Below are 13,676 nucleotides of genomic sequence, written 5' to 3'. Positions count from 1 at the left end.
TTTCCAAATTCTGGCCCAAGTGTACCTATGCCCTGGTACTTTAAGTTCAAAACCATGTCACTAAAATCAGCTCAGATTTGGCCTTCCTGACAGATCTTGTTCTTTGTGTGATGGAAATGTGAAAAAACATAGTACAGAACAGCGGGCTTTCACCTTCTAGGTCTCATTCAGTGACACACAAAGCCTAAGAAATTTAGGGCTGGAAAGGGCTGAGAAGTGAGGAAACAGACTGGATCACTTTGAGGGGAAAAAAGGTTCTAAGCGCAGGAAGGCAGCGCCGTTGGTGCTGTCAGAGCGATCACAAGGACAAGGGGGATGGTACGGGCACCGCTGAATGCAGGAGACAAAGGAAAGAAAGCACCACAAGAATAAATACGGAAAACATGAGTTAGAAAATTATCTAAAGACACCCGGCTTCCCTTAACTTCGGTTACCAATGTGCCAGCCGTAGGAAGGGGGAGCGGGGGACACCTCAGAGATGAGCTAAATCGCCCTGCAAACCCAAGAGGAAACGCTGTAAAAGGAACGGGTAAAAATGAAGCGAGCAAACGCCCCTTTTCTACCCTGCCCTACACGAAACGACTCGAGGAGACCCCTCGGACGGTCAGCAGCACGCAGGGCCCCGGGGCGGCTTCCCGGGAGCCTCGGCCGACGAGACCCACTTCCTCCCGCGGGAGGAGGCGGCCGCGCAGGGCCGCTGGAGGATCGGCGAACGGCAGCAGCGCCCCACTCGGCTCGGCGCGGCCGGGCTCCCCCGCAGCGGGGAGGGCGGCCCAGAAAAGCGCTGCGGCAGCCCCCGCTCCTCGCGCCGCCGCTCGGGGCATTCCCCGCGCTCCGCCCTGACCCCCCCCGCTCCCCGCGCAGCCGCCGGCTCAGCCGGGGCCGCCTCGGCCGCCAGGTGTCGCCGGCGCACGGGCGTCCCCGCGGCCCCTCCTGCGCCCGGAGCCGGCGGGGCTGGCTCAGTGCGAGCGGGCGGAGGCGTCAGCCCGCAGCGGGGACGCGCAGCCCAGCCCGGCTCGCCCCTTCCTCGCACACCCCCGCGGCCCGGCTCGGCTGACGCTCTCGGCACCGCCAGCGGCCGGCCGGGCGGCTCCCGAGCACGGCCTGCGGCCGCTCTCCGGTGGCGGCGGCGGCGGGGAGCCGCGGCGAGGAGAAAGCTGCTGCTGCTGCGGCGGCGGCGGGGGGAGCAGCCATGTTGGAGCGGGGAATAAAGTGACTTTCCTCGGGGAGGGAGCGCGGCCGGCGGTCCGGCGAAGGCTCTCGGGCGGCGAGGGGAGGGGGGTTCGGCTCCCGGCGGCCGGATACCGCTCCTGGGCGGAGGAGAAGGGGAAGGAGAAGGGGCAAAGGAACCGCCCCCGGACCCGCGAAGCTCCGGCGCTGCTGGTGAGTTGTGGCTGCTCATTGTCTCCCGGCCCGGGGGTGCGGGTCCGGCTCGCGGCGGAGTGTTGGCTCTCGGCCTGCGGTGCGTGGGACGTCGCGGGGAGTGAGGTGACAGCGCGGCCCCGGAGCAGGGGGGCAGTGATGGTGGTCGTGGGAGAGCGCCCCGCGAGAGGGCCGGGGGCTGCCCGGAGAGCCCCGGGCGCGGGGAGCGCCGCTCGGTGCCCCGGGGCAGGGTCGGGCCGGGCCGCGGGGGATTTCCGCTGCCCGGTGGCGGCTGGGAGCGGCTCCGCGGGGGCTAGGGGGCAGCTCCGAGAGGCTGAGCGCTCTGCGAGGGGAGCCGAGCGAAGCCGGGCCGGAGGGGTGAGGCGGAGATGGCAGCCCCTGAGCACTGCCGGATTTTTTGGTGATCCTGCGTTCGTCACCGTCCTTTCCCCACCGCCTCCTCCTCTTCAAGCGAGGCAGCGTTCTCCTGACAGCTCTTCTGCTCGCAGCCTCCGCACGTATGACACATCGCTCCTACTGTAGGTCTCCCCCCACACGCACACCCAAAATATGTAGGTTTCAGTGCGTGGCATAAGAGTTCTTCTGCTCTCAGCTTTGAGTTAGAAGGTGACAGGATACGTGAACATTGTCTGACCCTGAACTTCTCTGAACTACTCCTTCCCCTTCCTCGCTCAGATATGTAATGGCTTGAGACCAGTGAGAGCAAAATGGTTCTCGAAAGGACGGGGAAAATCAGGTGGGATCATGCATATTTTATATTTCTTGTAAATTTATTATGCCCACCCACTCCAATACCATGTTCATATGAGTGGATTAGCTGTTGCGCTAGAAGAATGTTGACCTTGATCCCCTTTGTCTCTCCTGTAACAATTTTGGTAGCTGGCTCTAGTTGTTTCAAACTCATTGCTGTCTTTGGCGCTTTGCTAGTGGTTGTTAATAGTGTTATGAGTGTTATGAGCAAAATTGGGCTGACTTATAATCCAAACTCAGTAATTTAAAAAGCATCCGTTTCCTTTTTTTTTTTCCTTTTGGTGAATAATTTCTGTTCTTTTGTAATTTAGCAGAAGATCAGTAGCGACATTCTTGTAGGTATAACGGTGTGGATACAAGAGCAAGCCTGGTTTGCTGTTCTTCCATCACTTCTTTCCCCCCCACTTTTTTATTGTATTAATTGAACTGGAAACTATATCACCAAAGGCTAAATACTGAGAAGAAAACATTTATGAAATTAGACTTAGTACCAAATTCAATTTGGTACCAGTTTGTTTTTCGCATTAGAATTGGGAAAAAAAGGAAGTAGGTGATTGGTATTTTATGTGCTTAAGATGTTAAAGAAATTGCCATATTGCTTTGTTATAAGAATTCTGTATATTCACACACGGCTCTTGTTATTTACATCTGCACTTCTGTAAGTGACATGAGAGCGGCTTGTTTTGAATAATTAATGTAGAAGTAACAGATATGAAAACATAAAATCACATGTTTGAATACATGGTGAAAATTTTCCTTTAAAATTGTTTGTGCTTGAAAGAACAAACTGAATTAAATTCTTCAACATAGATAAACCATTATAATGTTAACTTGGCATTAAAAGGGCCACTTAAATTGGAAAGATGAAAGTTTTTTGTTTTTTTTTTTCCTGGCATAATTTAAATACTGCTTTGACAATAATGAGTCTGACATACAAAAATCTTTAGGAAGGATAACGCAATGAGGTTCATACCTTTTATTTGCATACTGTGCTGTGTAGCTGTGTGTTTACCCAGGATAGAGCTCTACACAAATCATGAGGTGAGTTCTGCCTACATCCCTACTGAAGAGTTTGCAAATTAAAGCCCATGTTGTCTGAAGCAAATTATAGTTTGAATGTGGGGAGTCATTTAGTTTAGGCTTGGCTAAGAATGTAGTGCATTAATTGATCTTTTTAATATGTAAAATGCCACTAGCGTGTAGTGAAATATCTAATTTATAATTGCAAATATAATTTAAATTGAGAAACAGATCATGGCTGTATATTTCCCCTGAATGGCTCTGGCTTCAATTTCTGCCTAACACTGCAGTGTGTAAATATGGTATAGCTTATGACAGGGATGTTAAGATGCTCCGTCTGCGTATGTTACTGTTATGATTTGGAGCTCTTACAGTAAAACGAGGCAGATTTTTTTGAATGGCCTAGTAACATACAAATCTTGTAATTTCTTAAATGACTACCTGCTGCTAGGAAAAAAAAATAATGTTATACTCATCTTAATAAGTTTCTTAATAAGTCCAGCAGTATATTTGATTAATTGCACCTAAAAAGTGCAGTTGGGAAAGGCTTTGTTGAAATCTGGTTCGTTGAACAGTCTACATTAAAATCTTTCCATGAGTTTGCTCTTGGCCCTCTTTTTATATTAAGTGGAAGCTGTTGATATTCCATGTACAAATCAGTTTTTGTTTTTTGTTCAAGAAAGGCTAATGAGCTGTATTTTTAAAAGTTGTATATACTAGTTGTATTTATTGAATGCATTACATGTTATAATGTGAAAATGGACAAGATCATGTCTAAAAATCAAGCTTAATTATTATAAAGCTTTTCTAGCATAAACTCACTAATTGTGGCTTACAGTTCTTAAGTTACAAATATCTCAACTTTTTAGCTGCATGCTTTCTAATGCTCACTCTTATTTCTGCAGCAAGCCATGTATAGCTATTGAGGCAGCTGGACACCACTGTAATCGTAGCAGTTCAGAATTTTATATAATACACTACAACTTTACCATGTAAAAATGCTTTTAAAATGCCAAGTGTTTACATGACAGTTATGGTTCACATCTAATGAACAAACTAAACCAGTGTATTGTTAGCCATCGCTGCCTTAAAAAAATGGCATCTTTACTTATTTTAATCACTAGACAACAATTTGCTTTTTAAATATAAGTCTAGGCCTAGGGGCCTTTTAAAACTTTCTGAATATTTTATATCCTGTTATTTATTCCTTTTGGGCCCTGGTAATGTTTTTTTTCCCATGAAACAGGGCTTTTTCCAGGGCACCCACTAGTGGTGTGGGATGGGTTTTTTTCCTGTGTATTTTGTGAAGGGTCGAGATGCACTTTTGACAGCTTTCATCTGAAAAAGAGTCAAAGTTAACGCTTGTTTGGAAAAATGACTTTTTTGTAATTCTGTATTGAATGCAAATTCATACTCATTCTCTACTAACTCAGTGGATTGGCAATTCTTCCTGAGTTGTTGGTTTCCTGAACTTCTTTGAGCAATGATGTCAACTGTCAAGAGTTTAGTAGAACTGGCTAATTAGAACATGTACAAACAGCACTTTAAACCACTGATAGTCACGAGGAATAAACAAGACCTGTGCTTGAGCTGATTTGCCAACTTGGAGCACAAGAACATTGGGAAAGGAGACCAGAAGAGTTCTTTAGTTCTCTGATCACGTTGTATGGAAAACAATGAACATAATAAGTGCATAGATCAGGTAATTTGCGTTGGACCAGCTTTTGATACATCAGTCCTTGGATATTAAGGCTTTAGCCACATCCTTGGAGATCATGATACCCTGTACCTGGCTGTGTTATGAAATACCATGGACACATTGATACTGGGAATTGTTGTAACCATGCTTTACTGGCATATTTGGGCTTTTGTGGTGTAGTGCTTTCTTTTAAAGGATTAGAAATGTCATTCACTAGGAAACATCAGTTTATCAGGGTTGCTATGCCTAAGCACAAATGTTGGGAAAAAAATAAATGTGTTCGAGCAGCTTTGTCAATGCAGCAGCAGAAGAAACAGCTGTCTGGTCACATTTTAATTTTTCACGTAGTAAGACAGAATTAGGCAAAATGATTTTAAGAAGGCTGAAAAATACCAATTTTTAACTAAATACTGAAAGGCTTCTCTGAATTTCAGGACAATTTTTTTCTTGCTTATTTCAGTAATACATTGAAAATGCAGTAAGCGGAAGGGCAGTTTTATGTTATGTTTTGATTATGGCCTTTTTGTTTTCTTTTTTTATTTATCTTCTCTGGAACAGCTAATTTTGCATATATTATGATGATCAGGGCTGTGTTATTATACCAGAACAAAGAAATGACGTGTCTTTCAGTTGCGCTCCTAGCTACAGTTCTTGCCTATCTTTGATTTTAGGTTGAACTTCTTAGGTATTTTGCGTAAGTAAATGTTACTTTGTGCCCTCTAATCATATTTCATTTAATTATTATCTGTATCTCGTAAATGTACTCCCTTCTCTGACTGCTGCTGTTTTTAAAGGTTTGGTAGAGTTTCACAATGGTCTCTGATTATTAACTTCTGCATTTTGTCAGCTTCAGTAAGGATACTTGGATGCTTTCAGTTTATGTTAAAAGTTGTCAGAATCATGACATTCTCTTCTTTGCTTGGTCAGTTAGAGCATTTTGCAGGCATGTAGCTGTACTGAGACAGTAATATCATAGTCAACTGTCATAACCTGTATAGTCGTTCAGAAATGTCTTTTCTCAAGTATTTCTGACTTCCTGTTCTTATCTTACAATATGGAAGTATCTTTGTTTGGATGTTGTTCAGGCATGTGCAAGGTGTCTTTATACAGCAGTCATTAAAGTTAACATTTTGTGAGGTTTGCAGTTACTTGGTATTCACTGAAATAAGTATATTTGGAAAATATGGATTACTAAAATTACCAAAGGATATTAGTCCTCAGCAAAACCATTGTCCTGTAATTGAGAGAAAACTGTTTGGATTAAAAAGTTACAGTCTATAGGTTAGTTTACAAAAAATGTAAAGAAGCCATTTTACAAAAATGTAAAGAAATTGACACTGAGATCAATTAATATGATTGATAAGAAAGGCCAAAGTCTGTGATGGAGAAAGCCCATACTGTCACCAACTGAAAGCCATTAGCCAGTTAGAAAAGCTGAAGCACTTGATATTGTTAGGAGAAGTTGATGTCTGTGAAATACTGCTATATTCATAAGTAAACCACCTGATAGTCGTATGTGGTTCTCTGAGACATTTCCTAAGAGAACCTGAAGGTGTTAAACAGCTGTTACTGAAGTTGTGAGGTAAGAGTTGTACAGGTTGGTGGGGCATTTTCTGGAGTTGAAATGCTGGTCGTATCTCTCAGTATGTCTCAGAACACTGAGAAATTATGTGATTTTAGCACAACTGAGGTTTCTTTCAGTGGTTTTAGGAGCTAGTTATATGCATAGTAGTGGATATTGGTAGAGCAGGAGGTTAAGCAAAGAAAACAACTGTTGCTCAGCATATATTTATAGAGGGCCAATCTTGTGAAACTAACGTCTGGTTCTCTTGATAAGATTAAATACTTCATGTGGTATGTTTTGATATTGCAGACAGGCGTCACTGAAACTTTTAACTTGGCTCTTACGTGGCATTTTGATTATGGAACTAATATGATAGATCAAGTGACAATATATGAAATGGTTTAAAACCCAGTGGATAATGTGAATCAAGTGGTTACCTATAAATAGTTGCTGTTACGTAACCATGTGTGATGAGGGCTCCTCATCATCAAAGTGTCAAAATACATTGGTGAAGAATCTCTGGGAAGCCTGCTCAGTGTCAGCTGTTGGGCATTGCCACTAATAAAGTGAAAGTCAGTGAAAATTGCCCATCATTTCTGTAGCTCCACAAAATTGGGAAAACAATAGATGCTGAAGAATAGGTCATTAGCACAGGATGGATGCTTGGAAAAGTGGCAGCTTCCTGTTTGTTTACTTTATGCGGTATTTTATATCAGGCTTTAAAGATTGAATACAGTGTATTAAATTTTAAAATAAAGTAGTTATATTGGATAACTAAATATGCAGCTATTAATATTAGCTTTTAGTTTGGGTATTTTTTCTATAAAGGTTTGGAATAGTTCCTCATGTATAATACAGAACAGATATTAAGTGCTGATCTGCAATCAGTATGTGGGGTTTAGGGAGAGCTTTTATTTTGAAAATATAGTAATCAATAATATAATTAGTAGTACACAGGAGGAGGAAAAACAGTTATGAAATAATAGATTACATGTTATATTTCCATCAGTTTTCTGTAGGTCTTGAAGTGGAGTTTCTCAGTGTAGCTTTCATAAATATTCTCTGTAGGCCAAAAAAGATGTGTCTGTATATAATTTAACTGGGGAAAATAAAAAGGCTTTTTTTTTTTTGGTCTGTCAGTGGTTTATTGCCAGTGCATCTTCCTCTGTCCTTTCTCTTTGTCGCGATCTGTTTGTCATAAACAGCAGTAGAGTACCTATGTGTGCAGGGGGCTTGTTGCCTGCTTTGCTGCTATTTAGTCTTAAAGCTGTCTCATAAATATTGTACTAAATGGTTCAAGCATCGGCTTGTAAAGCATGGGTCTGTTTCATAATTCACCATATTTATGTTTGCTCTGAAACCCAAATATAAAACTAAAGACTTCCAATAGGACTATGAGAGACAAAGCTTGGGCTGCTGCTGCCCATGAATAACTTATTTGCTCCACAGAAGAGTTCAACCTGGCATAACTCTGGCACTATCACTCAAAGCTGCAGTGATTTTCCTCTTGCTGGCTGCTGCTCTCATCCTCACATTCCTGCCTTTGTACCAGTAGATGTCTTGTGACTCTGTCAGGGAGCTGTTACAGGTTATGTTGTGTCTTTGGCCTCAGCTTTACTTTCATGTTTACAGGTAAATAATAGTCACTTTCTGCAGTATCGATGGAAAAACAGCAGTTTGTAATTATGTTTTTATTTTTTTAAATATCCTGAGCAGATGGGAGGGGAAACTTCCTGTGTACAGAGGGGAAATGAGGTGCTCAGCTGCTAAATATATCAATCATATATGCTGCATTAAAGTCTTCTAAAAATCCTGTTTAAAACAGCAGCTCAGAAACTTAATTTGTTACTGGGTAAGAAGGCACAGTATGAAAACAATTACTGATGTATCTTATAAAATACATTCTTAATTTTTAGTGTGAGTGCATTTTTGAGGTGACAGTTATGAAATGAAATAGGATTTTTGGTGTGGAAATCATCAATGTTGGATGAAAGACATCTAAGGAAACTAAAAATTACACTTTTTTCTTGCAAATAATGTTTAAAAACGGAACTAAATAAGCTGAAAATGAACTAGAGTAGCAGTTTGAAAATATTTGGTACATACAACAATTAAAAATTACTTGATTGTACTATTCATATTTTAAAATGGGCCTAGTAGTGGAGTTGTGCAGGGTTCTTGTTTTGTTTCTGAAGATTTGGACCTCGGGAGAGACGAGATCATTGGCATCACTGAAGCCACAGTTTGGATTTAAATCACTGAAATTTATGGTGAAATTTACAGACACAGTGGTCTTGAGAATAATGACCCATGTAATACTCAGTAAAGCAATTTCAGAGGCAATTCCAAAAATGTGAGATTTTCTGTAATGTTTCATTACCTTTGTAAATGTGATTCAATAGGTTATGGCAAAGAAGAAAAATATTTTGAAGCTTATGCTATTTACCTTCAGGATTAAACAAGCTAAACAGCTTAACAGTGTTCCCATTTGCACAAGTCACAGTATTTTTAAACCTGCTGCTCGTAATTCTGGGTTGTTTATCAGGGAATACAGTTAACCTAAATGTCTTTTGGAGGCTTGTTTCTGATACATCTCAGTATAATTCTGCAAAGCAAAAATGTTTGATCCATAAGCCAAAAAATAGCTTTAAAATGTATTTAGTCGGAAGGTGGCCTTTGGTTATGAAGCATAGTCTTTTTTTTCTCTTGTGGGCTGCATGGGAGAAACAACACAATGGTGTATAGTAATTAGTTTCTTCAGTAGTTATATGCCCTTCTTCTTGAATGATATCATTTTAGTATTTTAGAAGCAATACAAAGCAGATTATGAGTTCTGAAGATACGGATTTCACATGCTTTGGTAGTCAGCTTAGTTACTAATACTAAGTACTTTAAAATGTGTTTGAGTATGGTTTGTGAATAAAATAGAAAGTGTTCAGTGCTGTTAATTAAGTTCTGAACCTGCTTTCTTTAAAAGGAACTTTTTTTTTTTTTTTAATTGTTCCTGGTGGTCTTACATAATGAGTTTTGGCTTCCTGGTATTTGTGAATATTTCTGGTAGTGGAAGAGGTAGACATTACTTAAAGGATTTAAGCCATTAGCTGTTTGTCACTATTAAAAGTTTAATTTGGGCATGAATGGGTAGCTAGCTAGTGATCGTTTTCACCTGTAGCTGCATCTTAATAAAATACCTGTATTCTTCCTAATCATCTGTTTATAGCAGTGGGTAGATAAAACCTGAAATTTTTTTCAAATAATAAATCATTCACATCTAAAATATGAATTATGCCAGATTGACTGATTTGCATTGTGCCTTTTTTTTTACATGTGTGTCTCTGTAACCAATAGAAAGAAATAGGTTCAGAGGGTAATCCAAAGATTTTAATGCAGAGCTGCCTCTGTTTCCACATTTACCTCGGAGGGAGCCCATCAGAACCATTGTTTTTTGTAATACAGCATTACAGTTTGAGTTAAGTGCTTATTTCCAAATCATTTCTGTTGCATCAGTCAACTGAAGAGGTTTTCAAACCTCTTGTCTGCATTACAAAGTTGATGGTGAAGAAAGATGAGAGAAACTGGCTGGGGGTTGGAGCCAAGCATTTTCTTACTGGTGGTGGGAAATTGTAAGATGTCTCCAGCACTAGTCTGTTCTCTTAAATGCTTCAGTTGCCTGAAGATGATCAGTGTCAATTCCCACCCCTTTCCACCTCCCCCACTTATGCATTTAGGTCTTTCACTATGTAAGCAATAAAACATGCAGATTTTTCTTTATTCATCACTCCTGCTTGCAAGTGTTTAGCATTTTAAAATTCTAGTCATGTGAGTAGTAGTGATAGTATATTTTAATATTGAAATAGGTTCCTGAATGAGCTGTGTTCATGTCATGTCTTCTGGCAATTTCAGAAACTAAGATTGCAAGGAGAAATAAAAATGATCTGGTTCTTGTAGTAGGAGAACCTTGTTCTTTGCATATATGTGCTCTGTGACAAAGTACGACTAGTGAAGTTTTGAGCATATCTTACACCTGCAGTTGATGTTCATTCTTGACTTTTTAATGATACTATATTTCATCAAGTTAATGGTAAATTTACATCTTTACATGATTGGATTGTCATATCTGCTTTTGGTAACTGGAATTGTATCTTAGTTCAGAGTTTGTTGTTTGTTTTGTGTTTTTACTTGAAAGATAGGATGTGAAATTTTCTTCTACTTAAATTTTGAGAATGATTTCCTTGAATTGGTTGACATTATTTGCCAAGTTCTATGCTAGTTTAGATAACTTATTGAAGATATTTTAAAATGTAACTGCAACAGGTTTTGTGTAGTGACATTAGTCAGTTCTCATGAAAAGTAGTGCATCACTAGCTAAAAAAGTATGTAGAGATGGGTTATGTCAATTTTTGGTTGTTTAATTTGAGGCTTCTTTAAGGTACTGATCTAAGGGTATAGGTGCTGAGAATGCTTTGAAAATCAGCCTTAGTGGAGTTGTCTGCAGAGACCTGTCAACAGAAATTATACCCTGACAGTGTCTGAAAACCTAGTGGCATAGATTTTTTGAAAATATAGTAAATATTTCGAAGAAAAAACTGCAGGAGAAGGAAGGACAGTGTATGTATAAAATACTGCTAAGCCACCTTTATACTAACAGAATGGCCTAGTTTTTCCTGTTTCTATGGCTAGATGTTATCTTGTTTGCAGTCTGTTTATACCAATGTAAATGAATCTAACCTGGATTATTTCATCTACATTAATGCTTTATGTCTCAGTGTAGTTAATTGCATGGGGCCTCTTCAGTCATATCTCATACAGACTTAACATAATATGTAACCTCACTGCTTCCAGCCTGATCTGAAACACAGACTTAGAACTAACAGCCCCGTTAACTGTCTTATATAGGGAATGTTTCCTCTTAGCTACATTTGATGTGCAAAGCTTACAGTAGTAGGCTGTTAAAAATCCCCCCACAAAGGTCTTTGTCACTGAAGGAGGAAAAAAGCCTGTAACGTCTGATAAAGCACAGGAAGCAAAATTGTTGACAGAGAAAATTCCTTTTCAGTATAGTCACTTTTATGAGAAGCGCCACTCCCCAAAGGTAATATATTTAACTGTTAGTGGATCCTCATGACATAATAGATTTTTTTTCTCTTATAGTCAAAGGTTTGAAAGGGTTTAAGAAAACTACGTGGGTTAATTTTCTTCCGAATTTTTGGTGGTGTTTGGCTGTGTTACTTGTGCTATGTTCTAGTTCATAAATGTTTGCCTCTCTGTGATCATAAGAGGCTTTGGAAAAATAACATGTTCTGTTTTGTTCAGAAATAGGAGACATTTATGATGGTCTTCTTTTTTAACTCCTTTCAAAGGTCCTTCTACAGTGTGCACAAGCCTTGCTTTTTCTGCTAGGTAGTAATATCCCAGTTGGATTGACTTATTGTGGCTCTTTATCAGAAAGTCTAGGAATTAATCTTAATTTTTGGTTAAGCAGTCTGCAGTACAGAAAAGCTGTCCTGTTTTACGGCATAGAGATACATCTTTATTTTTAAAAATGTCCCTTTGCCCTCTTTGAATGAGTAGCTCTGTTGTATTTTTGAACCAAACCTTAGGGTTAGCAGTGGTTTTGTTGGGTAGCAGAGGGGACAGAAGGTGTCAGAAATGGGGGAAGGCATGCATAACCAGGACCAAAAGAGTGCTTTTCAGGTAGGGCATGGTGTTCTGTGCACTCATCCAGAGCTGGATATTACTGCAGTGGGTTCGCTCAGGTTTTACTTACTCTTTTTTGGGTTTTGCTACATATGTTGCACAGAAATTTATTTGCTTAAATAAATCCATGAGATCAGCCATACAAATTTGTACTGTTATAATAAAGATGGAAACTTGTACCTTGTGAGCAGAGAAAGCTATGTGTGAAAACAGTACATGATTGTCCTGTAGAATTACTTATTTCTGTGTCATTTGGAAGTGATATTTTGGGGCAGTCTATCTATTACATTGAAGAGAGTTTTATCTTGAATTTTGTTTTTTAAATGGTGTTCCATCTAACTGTTAATTTCAAACAAGTAAAAGGAGTAAATATGACATATATTAAATGTTAATTAAATTAATAGAAAAGAGAAAGGCAGATAGGTAGAAAGACATTCTGACCTTGTAGAAAACAGAAAGTATTCAATATAGTAAGCATTAGTAGGCCTTTGTATGTTTTGCGTAAGGAGTCTGAAAGTAACTCCAATAAAATAAACCTATTTTTGGATTTTGGACTATTGAAAATCCTATTTATGATGTATTTGGAAGTGTTCTTACTTGAAAGGTGCAATGAAAGTTTCAGGTATTTCCTTCGTGAAACTTTAATGTATATTGAAAGGAGGAGGTTTAAAATTGCAATTATATGCCTGGGTGAAATTTTTATATAGCAAATGAGATGTAAAGAAACGCAACCACATATTCTTCACACATGCAAGAGCATGTTCTGTCAGCAGTTTCTGCAGTTACTTTTGTTGCACGCTTCATGATTAGCTAATGTGTGTTGGGCATGTAATAAATGCGTGTCTGGCGTATCAGAATATGATTTATACTGTGTAAATCATAAATACTTCATTCAGTATTTTCGCTGCTCATTACCCAGAATTGTCTAGCAGCACTTGTGAGAGTAAATGAATTCTCCTAAGACCTAAATGCTGTCATCAGCAATATCTCCATGTTTACATTCTCAGCTGCATGGACCACTTTTTGAAATTACCTGCTGTGCAAATAAAGAATATTAAAGTCTTTGTCATGCTAAAGTAGAAGTTTAATACAAGCACTAAATAAATTAAAAATACTATTCTTTTCTGAAAGAAACTGATGTCTCCAATTTAGATGTCCAGTCTCAAAATAGCAGTATTAACCATCTAGTTGGGTTAAAGTGGCTTTTAAACAGCTTCTGGTCATTATTCAAAATTACTTGTTTGTTTTAAAGGGGGAAGTGAACTTGCTTTGTACGAAATGGTAAACTGCTAAAATTAACCTCATCTGTAGCATGTGATGAACTGTTTGAGAAAATGATGCACCTTAATTTAGTATGGTTTAAGAGAATAGCAATGTCTGCTAGGTGTTTTTATTTATACAATCAGATCAACATAAATAATCTGAATTAAAACCCAAGTTTGAGTCTTTTTCACAAGAGGTCATGCCTCTCTCAGAGTACAGGCATCTGGGAGTGATATTCCTGTCCTGGAGGGTATGAGACTGACTGGGTCAGGGCATGGTGGGGACCAGGCTCTTTAAAGC

At 39.8% G+C, this 13,676-nt stretch overlaps 1 protein-coding gene across 3 annotated transcripts in view; it reads left to right on the top strand.

The window, feature by feature from the left end:
• The first annotated feature begins 969 nt into the window (after window positions 1–969).
• The window catches only part of CDK17 (cyclin dependent kinase 17), a 90,324-nt gene continuing 77,617 nt past the window's right edge, over window positions 970–13,676 (top strand). Inside the window, exon 1 of one of the 3 annotated variants that reach the window (XM_038154792.1) lies at window positions 970–1,383. The gene's annotated coding sequence lies outside the window, so the exon portion shown is untranslated. Of the gene's footprint in view, window positions 1,384–1,983; window positions 2,120–13,676 lie in introns of those variants that run through there. The other 2 variants (XM_038154794.1, XM_038154793.1) reach the window with 2 other exon arrangements.

This window comes from Motacilla alba, chromosome 1A (assembly GCF_015832195.1).
Source record: "Motacilla alba alba isolate MOTALB_02 chromosome 1A, Motacilla_alba_V1.0_pri, whole genome shotgun sequence".
Classification (NCBI taxonomy): Eukaryota; Metazoa; Chordata; class Aves; order Passeriformes; family Motacillidae; genus Motacilla; species Motacilla alba.
The sequence above is the reverse complement of the archived record's forward strand: the minus strand, read 5'-3'. Positions and strand labels throughout refer to the sequence as shown.